Source organism: Parasteatoda tepidariorum, chromosome 10 (genome assembly GCF_043381705.1).
Source record: "Parasteatoda tepidariorum isolate YZ-2023 chromosome 10, CAS_Ptep_4.0, whole genome shotgun sequence".
Lineage (NCBI taxonomy): Eukaryota > Metazoa > Arthropoda > Arachnida > Araneae > Theridiidae > Parasteatoda > Parasteatoda tepidariorum.
Window position 1 is genome coordinate 48,248,856 of NC_092213.1, and position 10,385 is coordinate 48,259,240.

The 10,385-nt window shown below is 27.2% G+C and overlaps 1 protein-coding gene and 1 long non-coding RNA gene across 3 annotated transcripts in view; one reads left to right on the forward strand and one right to left on the reverse strand.

Moving 5' to 3' along the window:
* Positions 1-10,385, reverse strand: part of LOC122270822 (uncharacterized) — a 28,988-nt gene that overhangs the window by 9,576 nt on the left and 9,027 nt on the right. The window contains exons 3-4 of one of the 2 annotated variants that reach the window (XR_011638076.1): positions 9,700-9,865; positions 8,782-8,921 (exon numbers count right to left, since the gene is read on the reverse strand). This is a non-coding gene — a long non-coding RNA (uncharacterized lncRNA). Of the gene's footprint in view, positions 1-8,781; positions 8,922-9,699; positions 9,866-10,385 lie in introns of those variants that run through there. The other variant, XR_011638075.1, reaches the window with a different exon arrangement.
* The window catches only part of LOC107456199 (uncharacterized), a 64,982-nt gene that overhangs the window by 3,014 nt on the left and 51,583 nt on the right, over positions 1-10,385 (forward strand). The window lies entirely within an intron of this gene.

Sequence of the window (10,385 nt, forward strand, 5' to 3'; positions counted from 1 at the left end):
TATGCATCAACGAATTGTCATGTAAATAGAACAATCTTTTATTTTTAAACTGCCGTATTTTAATTAGGAAATTTACCTTACCATTGATTTAATGTTTTCATAAATCCTTAATATTCATGACCATTATTCTATATATATATATATATATATATATACTTCTTTTAATTTTTGCAAGTTTAAGTTTTAATATATTATTCTTTTGTTTATAAATTTGATTCATCTGGTTGAAGGCCAGCCTCATATTTATGCACCACTTACTTTTTTTCAAAAACATAAATTTGGTTGGACTATTGTTTCANTATATATATATATATATATTCATATATATATATATATATATATATATGAATCCCGTCTCTCATTTTTATTGCAAATCAATTGGTTTTATCGAGACAAATTCTCAATTATGACTTATGAAGGAATACCTTATTCCTAAAAACTGGGGGAGAAATAATTTATTTATATAAAAATTGTCTTACTTAAAGTTAATATCAATCATTGAGAATACCTCATTATCATCGCAGATTGATTAATTTTTGATCAATCAGTGGCCATTTTTGTTTTAATCATATAAACTTTCAACAATTAATCAACTAAAAATCCATGTTTAATTTATTAGTTTAAACATTAATTTTAATTAATAATAGTAATAATTTGTTGTTGATTTTCCTTTCAATGAATTTTTGTATGAAATGCTCAACAAAATAAGTACAATTATTATTAGCTGTTTTAAAAAATCCTTTTAAGAAAACCCTGTTAATTAGATAAATTGAATTATTTTAAAATCCTGACTACACTCTCAAAAAAAATAACAGTTAAATGCAGAATTATAATATCGGTGACTTAAAGAATAATGCGGTGATAATCTACTACAACAAAATGTGAAATTGAACCTTGAGCCATACTGTACTGTATAAAAATAGCATTTCTAATTTTTAAGAAAAAGGACAGAATTTTGGTTAAAAAATATATGCGGTATTACTTGATTAAAAGCTTCATAAGCTTCAAAAAATACAAACAGGAAAAAATAACAGTTGACATGTCTCAAGCTCTCAAAAACAAGCGACCGTTTTCAAGACTTGTCAGACGTGAATGGGAAGAAACAAAAGTGATTTGAAATAAACGGTTTGAATATTTTTCCTATCATATGATAACGGTTTGCTGGAAGTTCTGGTTTTCCAAATTATAGTCTTTTTTATCACACATTTAGTAAGATATACGAAACCGAAGAAAAAATTTAACCGAATAAATGGTTTATATGCCATGATAAAATTGCCATTTTTTGCCATCGCCACTAAGATCTTATTACAAAATTACTAAATTTTACCCCATTTATCAAATTTTATTGCACATTATAAAACCATATTCTGTTGCTGTTTTTTTAAGTCATTACCAAAGCGCTATAGTAAAAATTACTGAGCTTTTTGGTGTTCTCATAGACCCAGAAATGCGGTAAATCTTACCATATTTTGGTAACTTCAACCATCCTTTATTTGTGTACTACACGCTTAAAAGCTCATAAAACATAAAAAAGATAAAGCTAATGTTGCCTAATTTTGTTATTAGAATTACCTTCATATTATTCTAAATTCTAACCCTTGTATTTTCTAAATATAAGCTAAAAAATACATTTTTATTTCATAGAGTAATGACCTTATCAATGTCACTTACGGTGATTGAAAGATAGGTGTAAATGATTTACAGATAAACGAGCGAATAATAAAATGTCGCGGAATATACATAACTCTGATTTATTCTTACAAATCATTTTCACTACTCTTGCTTTGATTTATTTCAAAAACTATGCAATATTTAATGCTTTTCCAAAAAAATTGTTCCTAAAAAACGTTTCTACAACATAAAATAAATTTTTAAAAAAGAATTCCCTAAAGTAAATATACTTTTCATGTATACGTTTCCTATTTCAATATATTTAAATATGTTTCGGTATTTTTATTTAGTGTTCGAAATAGTTTTTAACCCCTAAATGAAAATTTCTAAGTTCAATGCGAATTTCTAGTACTTTATTTCTTATACTTAATTAATTTCGTTTCAGCTTTATTTTTCATGTTCTACAAAAATATAAAATAAAGGTTTTACAAATTACGATTTTCAAATTTTAATAAATTTGGGCAGCATTAAAAAATTACTAGTGATTGGTTGTTGGAAAGCAACATCGTCAACTTGTATTGATCTCATGCTCAGAGCTGTAATTAAAATTCACTGATTGTATGAAATCAGAAAAAAAACTGCTGAATTCCATTTGGAATAATTAGTTTTTCTTCTCAATCTACCCACTATAGAAAAGAAAGTTAATGTCGAAATTAAAACTATTTTTGCAATAGTTAAAATCTCCCGTAATAGTCATTATTTCTCGGAATAGTCATTATTGTACGAAATCAGAAAAAAAAACTGCTGAATTCCATTTTGGATAATTAGTTTTTCTTCTTAATCTACCCACTATAGAAATGAAAGTTAATGTCTAAATTAAAACTATTCTTGCAATTGTTAGAATCTGTCGTAAAAGTCATTAAGAAAAAAAATTGTTGAATTCCATTTGGGATAATTAGTTTTTCTTCTCACTCCACCCACTATAGAAAAAAAGGTTAATGTATAAAATAAAACTATTTTTGCAGTAGTTAGAATCTCTATAGTAAAAGTCATTGTTTCTCGTAATAGTCATTGTTTTACGAAATCAGAAAAAAACTGCTGAATTCCAATTGGGATAATTAGTTTTTCTTCTCACTCCACCCACTATAGAAAAGAAAGTTAATGTATAAAATAAAACTATTTTTGCAATAGTTAGAATCTCCCGTAATAGTCATTGTTTCTCGTAATAGTCATTGTTGTACGAAATCAGAAGAAAAACTGCTGAATTCCATTTGGAATAATTAGTTTTTCTTCTCAATCTACCCACTATAGAAATGAAAAGTAATGTCGAAATTAAAACAAATTCTTACTGTGGGGAGAGTAGTTACAGACCATGTCAACTTTCATCTATGAAAAGGTACCCCGACATAGAGTCGAGTTAACATGTCTTATATACTAGTGAATTGTAGTTGTAATTTTGTAGTGGTAGATACGCTACAGTACTCCCCCACCAGAATTATAGCTATGATAGAATTCGATGAATGGATGCCACTAGTTGATTCATTGCTGTTTTTGTGCGAAGCCGGGAGAGCTGTATTAAGATCACCGTATTTTTTTTTTTAGTGCTGAAAGTGAGAGGTGTATTAACTTCACGGTTGTAGTCGCTCCTGTGTTGCCGTTAGCAGTCGAGTAATCACAAGTATGCAAGCCGACGTTGTGCGTGATCGAGAAGAGACTGAGTAGCAACAGTGCGAGGAGGTGGATAATGCCACAGTCACAAGTAGCAAATCAACTGTTCAATGTGGACCATCCATCGAAGTAGACGTTAATGTCAATGTAGGCGTATTCATATCGAAGTGGGCGTTACTGCCAAGGTATGCGTGTTCACATCACGTCCGGAGGTAACCAATGTGGAGAGAGTAGTTACAGACCATGTCAAATTTCATCTATGAAAAGGTACCCCGACATAGAGTCGAGTTAACATGTCTTATATACTAGAGCTTAAAGGAAAAACGTAAGAACACGTCCCTTTCACAAGATATGGGAAGAACTTTCGGCAGAAGTTTATAATGAAAAACATAAGCTCAACATTTACATTTTTGATCAGGCAAAAATAAAATTATTTTCTTTTTTTTAGTCTACTTAAAAAAGTAGTTTTTAAGAGTTTCATTGTATTTAATTCTGTACTTCTTCTTTTTTCAAATTTTGAGTCTGCTTAAAAATAGTCCAAATTTTTGTTGGTAATAAAATTTTCATAAACTTGAGCAGCATTAAAAAAACAACTTTTGTGTTGGTGTTTGAAAACAGCTTCGTTAACCCATATTGATTTCATACTCAGAGCAGTAATTAAAATTTATTGATTGTTTGGAATAAGAAAAAAAATCTGCTGAATTCCAATAGAAATATTAGTTTATCCTCCAGAAAAAGAATAATGATGTATATATAAGACTTATTCTAGCTATATTTAGAATGTATTGTAATAGTCGTTTTTCAGGTTTTACAAAATAATAAAACAAAGAAAACTTTTTTACGTACATTAAAAAGGCGATAATACTCAATTCACAGCTAAAGTGGAAAACGTAAGAATGCGTTACTTTCGTAAGATGTGGGAATGAATTTCACAGAAGTTTAAAATGAAAAAGATAAGCATTACATTTTTTACACTTCCTCCGGCAAAAATAAAATAATTTTCTTCTTTTTAATCCACTTAGAAAGGTAGTTTTTAACCGATTCATTTTATTTCATTCCGTTTTTTTTTTTTTTTTTTACTTTTTTTTAATTTTTAAGTTTGTTTGCTTGTATCGATCTAAAAAATATTCAAAATTTTGTTCGATGATGAAAATCTGATAAATTTGGCCATTATTAAAAAACAACTCGTGTGTTATTGTTACAAAACAAATTATTTTACTTGTATTGATCTCATAGTTGGAGCTGTAATTAAATTTTGTGCTCACCAAATTTTTATTGTTGGAAAGTAGTCACCATTTAGATTGACGATAAACTCCATTTGGTGGAAAAAGGGTGGTACAAAATTCTGCTAGTTGTGGTCAAGGAACGATGGTAATATGTTTTGAGATAAAAAGACACAGAGCATTACCAAATGAGTGGTTTAAATTTGCATAAGGTGACAACCATGTTAATTTTTGAAAAATTAAACTAGAAACGAGATAATAAATACAACACAGTTTTCACGGTGGAAAGAAACAAAAAAAATAGTGCTTTCCACACGCATAGTTTACTTACGGTTCACCCGATTTCATTTATTTCACCTAATTTATATTTAACAGCATACTCGTACTGTATATAAAGTACTATATATAATAAAGTACTATATATATCATAAAGTACTATATATACACGTACTATATATACTCGTGCTATATATTCTCGTACTATATATATTTAAAGTTTCTTCCGATGAACTTAGTTGTTCAGTTATTGTGTTCAACGAACTAAAAGCTAAATCCTTGCTTTTATGACATTGTTTAATAATCAGGTAGTTGTTAATAATATATTTAAAAAAAGTCTTATATTGAATAGAAACTATATCAATGACTTTAGACCAATCAGTGACCATATACCGTAAAGCTGTCACCGAAAAAAAATAATAGAATAATCAAGTCTTATATTTCGCGATTTCTCCGAAGAGAAATCTTACAGTCTCTTCTATGAGTGCTTTTATGTTCTATTCATTTTACAGACTATTTAATTTTATTTAACAATTAAAAAAATAATTAATTTAAAGAAACAGTCTTTTTTTAAAGAAATCACAGTGATATACTTCAAGAATTTTCAATTAATTAATTAATTAATCATTATAAGTTAATTATCAATAATTTATCAATTTTTCAAACAACAAAAGTATTAATGGTATAATTCGACTAATGATTTTGAAAGTTTGAGCATTTAGTAGTAACGAGTCGAAATTCTATTTACAGAAAACTTAAATAGAAAATATAATTTCAAACATAGCATGCAATTTCTCTTTTCAACTATTAAGACAAAGATTGGTTTTGAAATTAGAATTCCAGACAAATAAATAATAACAGCAAATAAATAAAAATAAATTCTGTCTAATTTTTCTTATAACAAATTACATTCATAGTCATCTGTCATGCAATGCATTTCAAAAATATTTTATGACAACACAATGCGAAATGCCAGTTGCTAAGTAAATTATGCAATGATTTTTCTGCTAGGCAACATATGTTTTGTTTATATTTAGGTTGGGACTGTTGAAAATCTCAAATACGTTAAATCCTAATTAATGTAAGTAGTTCGTGAAATGTTTGTTTTATTTTTAAACCTATTTTTTTGTCGGTAGGTGAAATCTAATTTTCATTTGAAAAATAAATTGAAATTATATTTTTAAATTTGAAACAACTTTCAATGTAAGACTATATGATAATGCTTATGTACTAAAAAGGCTACGAAAAGTCTAATTTTGTTTTTAAAAAATAGTAGATTTTTAAATCTAATAATGCTTAAGATTGTTAAGCATGAGAAAAATTTGTATTCAAATTAATATAGATAATATTTTTAGACTTACATTTCATCGCTGTCAAAACATTTGTAGACCAAAATGTTCTTTGATATGCCTTATTCAGTTCTCAAATAACATTTTAAATCGATAATAAAGGAAAACAAATATTTTTAGAACATAATTTTACAAAGAACAATTTTGAAAATCATTTTCTAATTTTCAATTATAAGCATTTTTGTAAAATGTATTAAGGCCTTATCAAAGAGAAAAAAAAATTTCAAGTATCTTTCAGTCAGGAAAAAGTATTTAAATGTTAGTACTTTAGTGCTCGATTGCGCGAAAAAACGAGCAACGCTTTGAATGCGAGAAAAACGTAACGTTTTTCCGTCTAACATATACAACGTTCTTCGGCGATGTTAATTACTATTTAAATAATAAGAGTTTATCATTTCTTTTTTTTAATTTTTAATTGAATTTAAGAACATCTTCTCTCTTATTCTTGCTTAATTTCAATTCTTTAAAATGCGGGAGCATTGTTTTTAATCATATCGAATACTAAAAAAGATAAAAGCACATTTTTTCTTAGCACATAATTAAATAACTAATTGATATATTCATATCAATCCAGTCAACAAAGATTATAATTTATATGTTACCTGAAATAAATTAAGCTACATAACGAATGAATTCATGAGGTATAAAATACTTTCGCTGCATTTCTATAAGATTAAATAAGGAAATTATTTTCAAATATGCAAAACTTCCCTTCGGTTAAACAAAGAAGGCTCATCGTTAGTTTAATTGAATCATAAAACTTTTTTATTAGACTTTTATAAGATTGTGCCATTATATATTTGCTCACGAAAAAACTTGTAAAAATATTGTTCTATCGTACAGAAGAATTGAAAAATTCGTCATAAAGCAGAAGAATTGATTTTGTGCAAGATAGCTATGTAGAAACGGTAGTAAAAAAATAAGAACTCATCTAATTTTTCTCATACTGATATGGCCTGATTTAGTATAATAAAAAAAAATTTACCCTAAAACAAGTAAAACTTCTTCTTTTTTATATAATCTTGCATTTTATTTTTATACTTGATTTTTTATATTTGATATCTTCCGCCATTTTCCATTCCGTTAGAATTTAAGTCTATATCAAATAAGCTTCAACATAATCAAAAGTTAAGAATCAATTAAATATTTTTAGTTTAATTAAAGCAGTTATAATTAAATATTTCAAATATTATTGAAAACTGATTTTTCACTGAATTACCTAAAACTTAAGTATCACAAATTAGGTATTCTTTAGAATGTCTTAACAAATTGTTCAAAAGTCAATGATGGAAACGATGCATTCTCTGAATTAAAATTCTCCTTTTTGACGATTTAGCTTTGAGCTATTTTTTGTTACTTTCGACGATAATTTCAAAACGGAATCACGTGATTTTTGAAGAAATTTTTAATTAAATCTTTGACAAAAATATCTGTTGGACTCGACTGCGCTCTCAGTGCATTTTAAAACTTCTGCGAAATTTTTTATTTTATTTCAATACATTTTGCGCAATGGAGTAATGCATTGGTTAATGTGCATTCTTTTTGTACTGATTTCAAGAATTCAAATCCATTATACGCTTTTTAATTTATTTGTATTTATTAATTGTGTTTTCTAATTATTTTAAATTGGGCTAATTTATGTGCAGCATTCCAAAAATTTAGGTACAGTGCGACAAGTTTTATGTAATTTTATATGGCCAACTCCCTTCTATTAGAAAAAAACACAGTATCAGTAATTGTGACGAAATACAGCAAAATTTGTTGAATTAATTCTAAATTTATACAGCTTTCCCACTTAGTTGAAAAGAATCAATGCACGCAGTTGTAACCAAAATGTAGTTAAGAGAATAGTTAAAGACTTAAGTCGAAATTAAGTTTTTAATTGTGCTGTTTAGTAATTTCTAGTCCATTTTTAAAACAACTGAAGTAAAATCCCTTAAATTTAAAGGGAATTTGTTCCTAACAAGAGTATAGGGGAATGGAATAGAATTAAAAAGGAATAATATTTTTAACCAAGCAAAACGGGAAAAAATGCAAGAAAAATTGTAGAAAACATTTTTTAGTATTAAAGAGTTCAAAATCTTTGTCAAACGACAAAGCAATTTCCTGGATAATTATTTTTCATCGCTTACTAATATTCATTATATTCATATACGCATGTGACATGCGAATTATTCCTCATGTTTTTGCCTCGTCTCTTTAACAAACATATATTGCACAATATTTAATCAGACGATACGACTGAAAAGGGAATGTTTGCCCAGTTAAGTATTCAATAATTCCCAAACTGATAAATGAATGCAAATAAGAAAACCTTTTGTACATCGCTCTTTAAATAATATTTGCTGAAATCCGTAAGATATCTTACGTCGTTTACATACCAGGGCATGTTAATTCTCTTTGATAAGCCTAAAGTCAGAAGAAAAAAAAGATAATATTTATACAGTTCAAGATTCGTGATTTTTTTTTCGTCAATTTCAAAATGTTATGGAAAAGTAAATTTAAAACACCACCATTAGATACAGTCATATTTAATAAGTCGTTAATCAAATGATTTTGTGATTATTAAAATTTTAGAGTGATTCAAGATGGGAGAAATTTGTACACACCAGTTAACAGAGTTATATAACTTTGTGGATTGAAAAACCAATTTTGTTTTGAGTCATTAGAAAGTATGCAATCTAAGAATGTAAGGTCTGAAACTACTAAGTAAAGTTCAGGACATTTCAACCTCTGCACTTTCATTTTTTAAAGATGCATTTTCTCATATCTTTCAAATCAGCACCCCGATTCCCTAAAGAAATAGTATAATGAAAAAATTAATTCGCAGATAAAATAGCGTAATTATATAACAGATTTTTAATTCATTTAGCAAAAATTGAAATTTATTCTAATAGATTGAATTTTTATATTGCATATTTAGAGGTTAGGCTACTTAGTCAATGGGAAAAAGTATATCTCAAAGCAATAACTCTCTGTACGAAAATATGAACTTCTGTTTCAATTGAGAAATCTGATCTATGTTATTAAAACGACGGCATGATATATAAATGGAATTGTATAAATTAATAAATGGCATTGCAGGGTACTGATCTAAATATAAAGCTTGGGTAGCCTAATAATTATTACGCTTAATCAGAAAGTATACAATCTAAGAATACTAGTTCCTGAAACTGTAAAGTTCATTTCAACCTCTGCACTTTCCGACAAGTTGTCATTTTGTAAAGATATATTTCCTCATATCTTTTACACCAGTACCCCAAACACCATAAGAGAATCACTATAAATGGTTATTCTTGCATGAAAAGCGTTTTTAAGGAAGTGTTTAAACATTTTTTTAAGCGTTTAACCTTACTGTTTTTCAAATCTGTTATACAAAAAATTGCTTAAAGAAAAAAAATTGCCTTTAAATTCCACTCTTTTATTCTTCACATTTTATTTATTTATTTAAAAAAAAAAACAATTCTTAAAAAAAATTGCTGAGTCTTTTTATTGATTCGAAAATGATAATACAAATTAGCATAATGTTTGCAAATACCTGAAACTGGAAAATATCACTATTGAATACCTACTAGTGATGTCATCATAGGTAACGCTTGACATTTGTTGTTTCAGAAGCCAATTAGATTCGACATACACACGTGACGTCACTTACAGGCGTTCAATTCAATCTGATTTAAATTACATGGTTAGACATAATCACTTCTCGAGTAGCTAGTAGCCCGATTAAATTGTATTCTGTAATAAAAAAGAGAATTGAACAACAATTTTGAACAAAAAGAATTTAACAAAAAAAAAACTAGACTATATACATGGAATTACAGGTTAAAAGAAAACCCTCTTTCACAAAATCAGAAGAAATTGGAAAAAAAATACATTTTGCATTTATAAACATAATTATCAGATAACAAGCAAATAATTTAAAACAAAATATTTACAGATATCTTCTATTTAGTTCTAAACACCTTAAGAGTAAAAGTTTGCGAAAACGACTTTAAAATGGATTTCTTTTTAATCTTTAAATGCTAACAAGACAAATATCAATTCAGATTATTTACTCATTTTAAATTTATTACGATAACAATACGAGAATTATTTAAAACAAAATCTTTACAGAAATCTTTAACTTAGTACTAAATCCTTTTAAAGTAAAACGTTATTCAAAGCGAATTTAAAATGGATCATATCATTTTTTAGACTTTCCTAAACGTTATTCAAACCTTTATTAAACATTAACAATCCAAATATAAATTCAGAT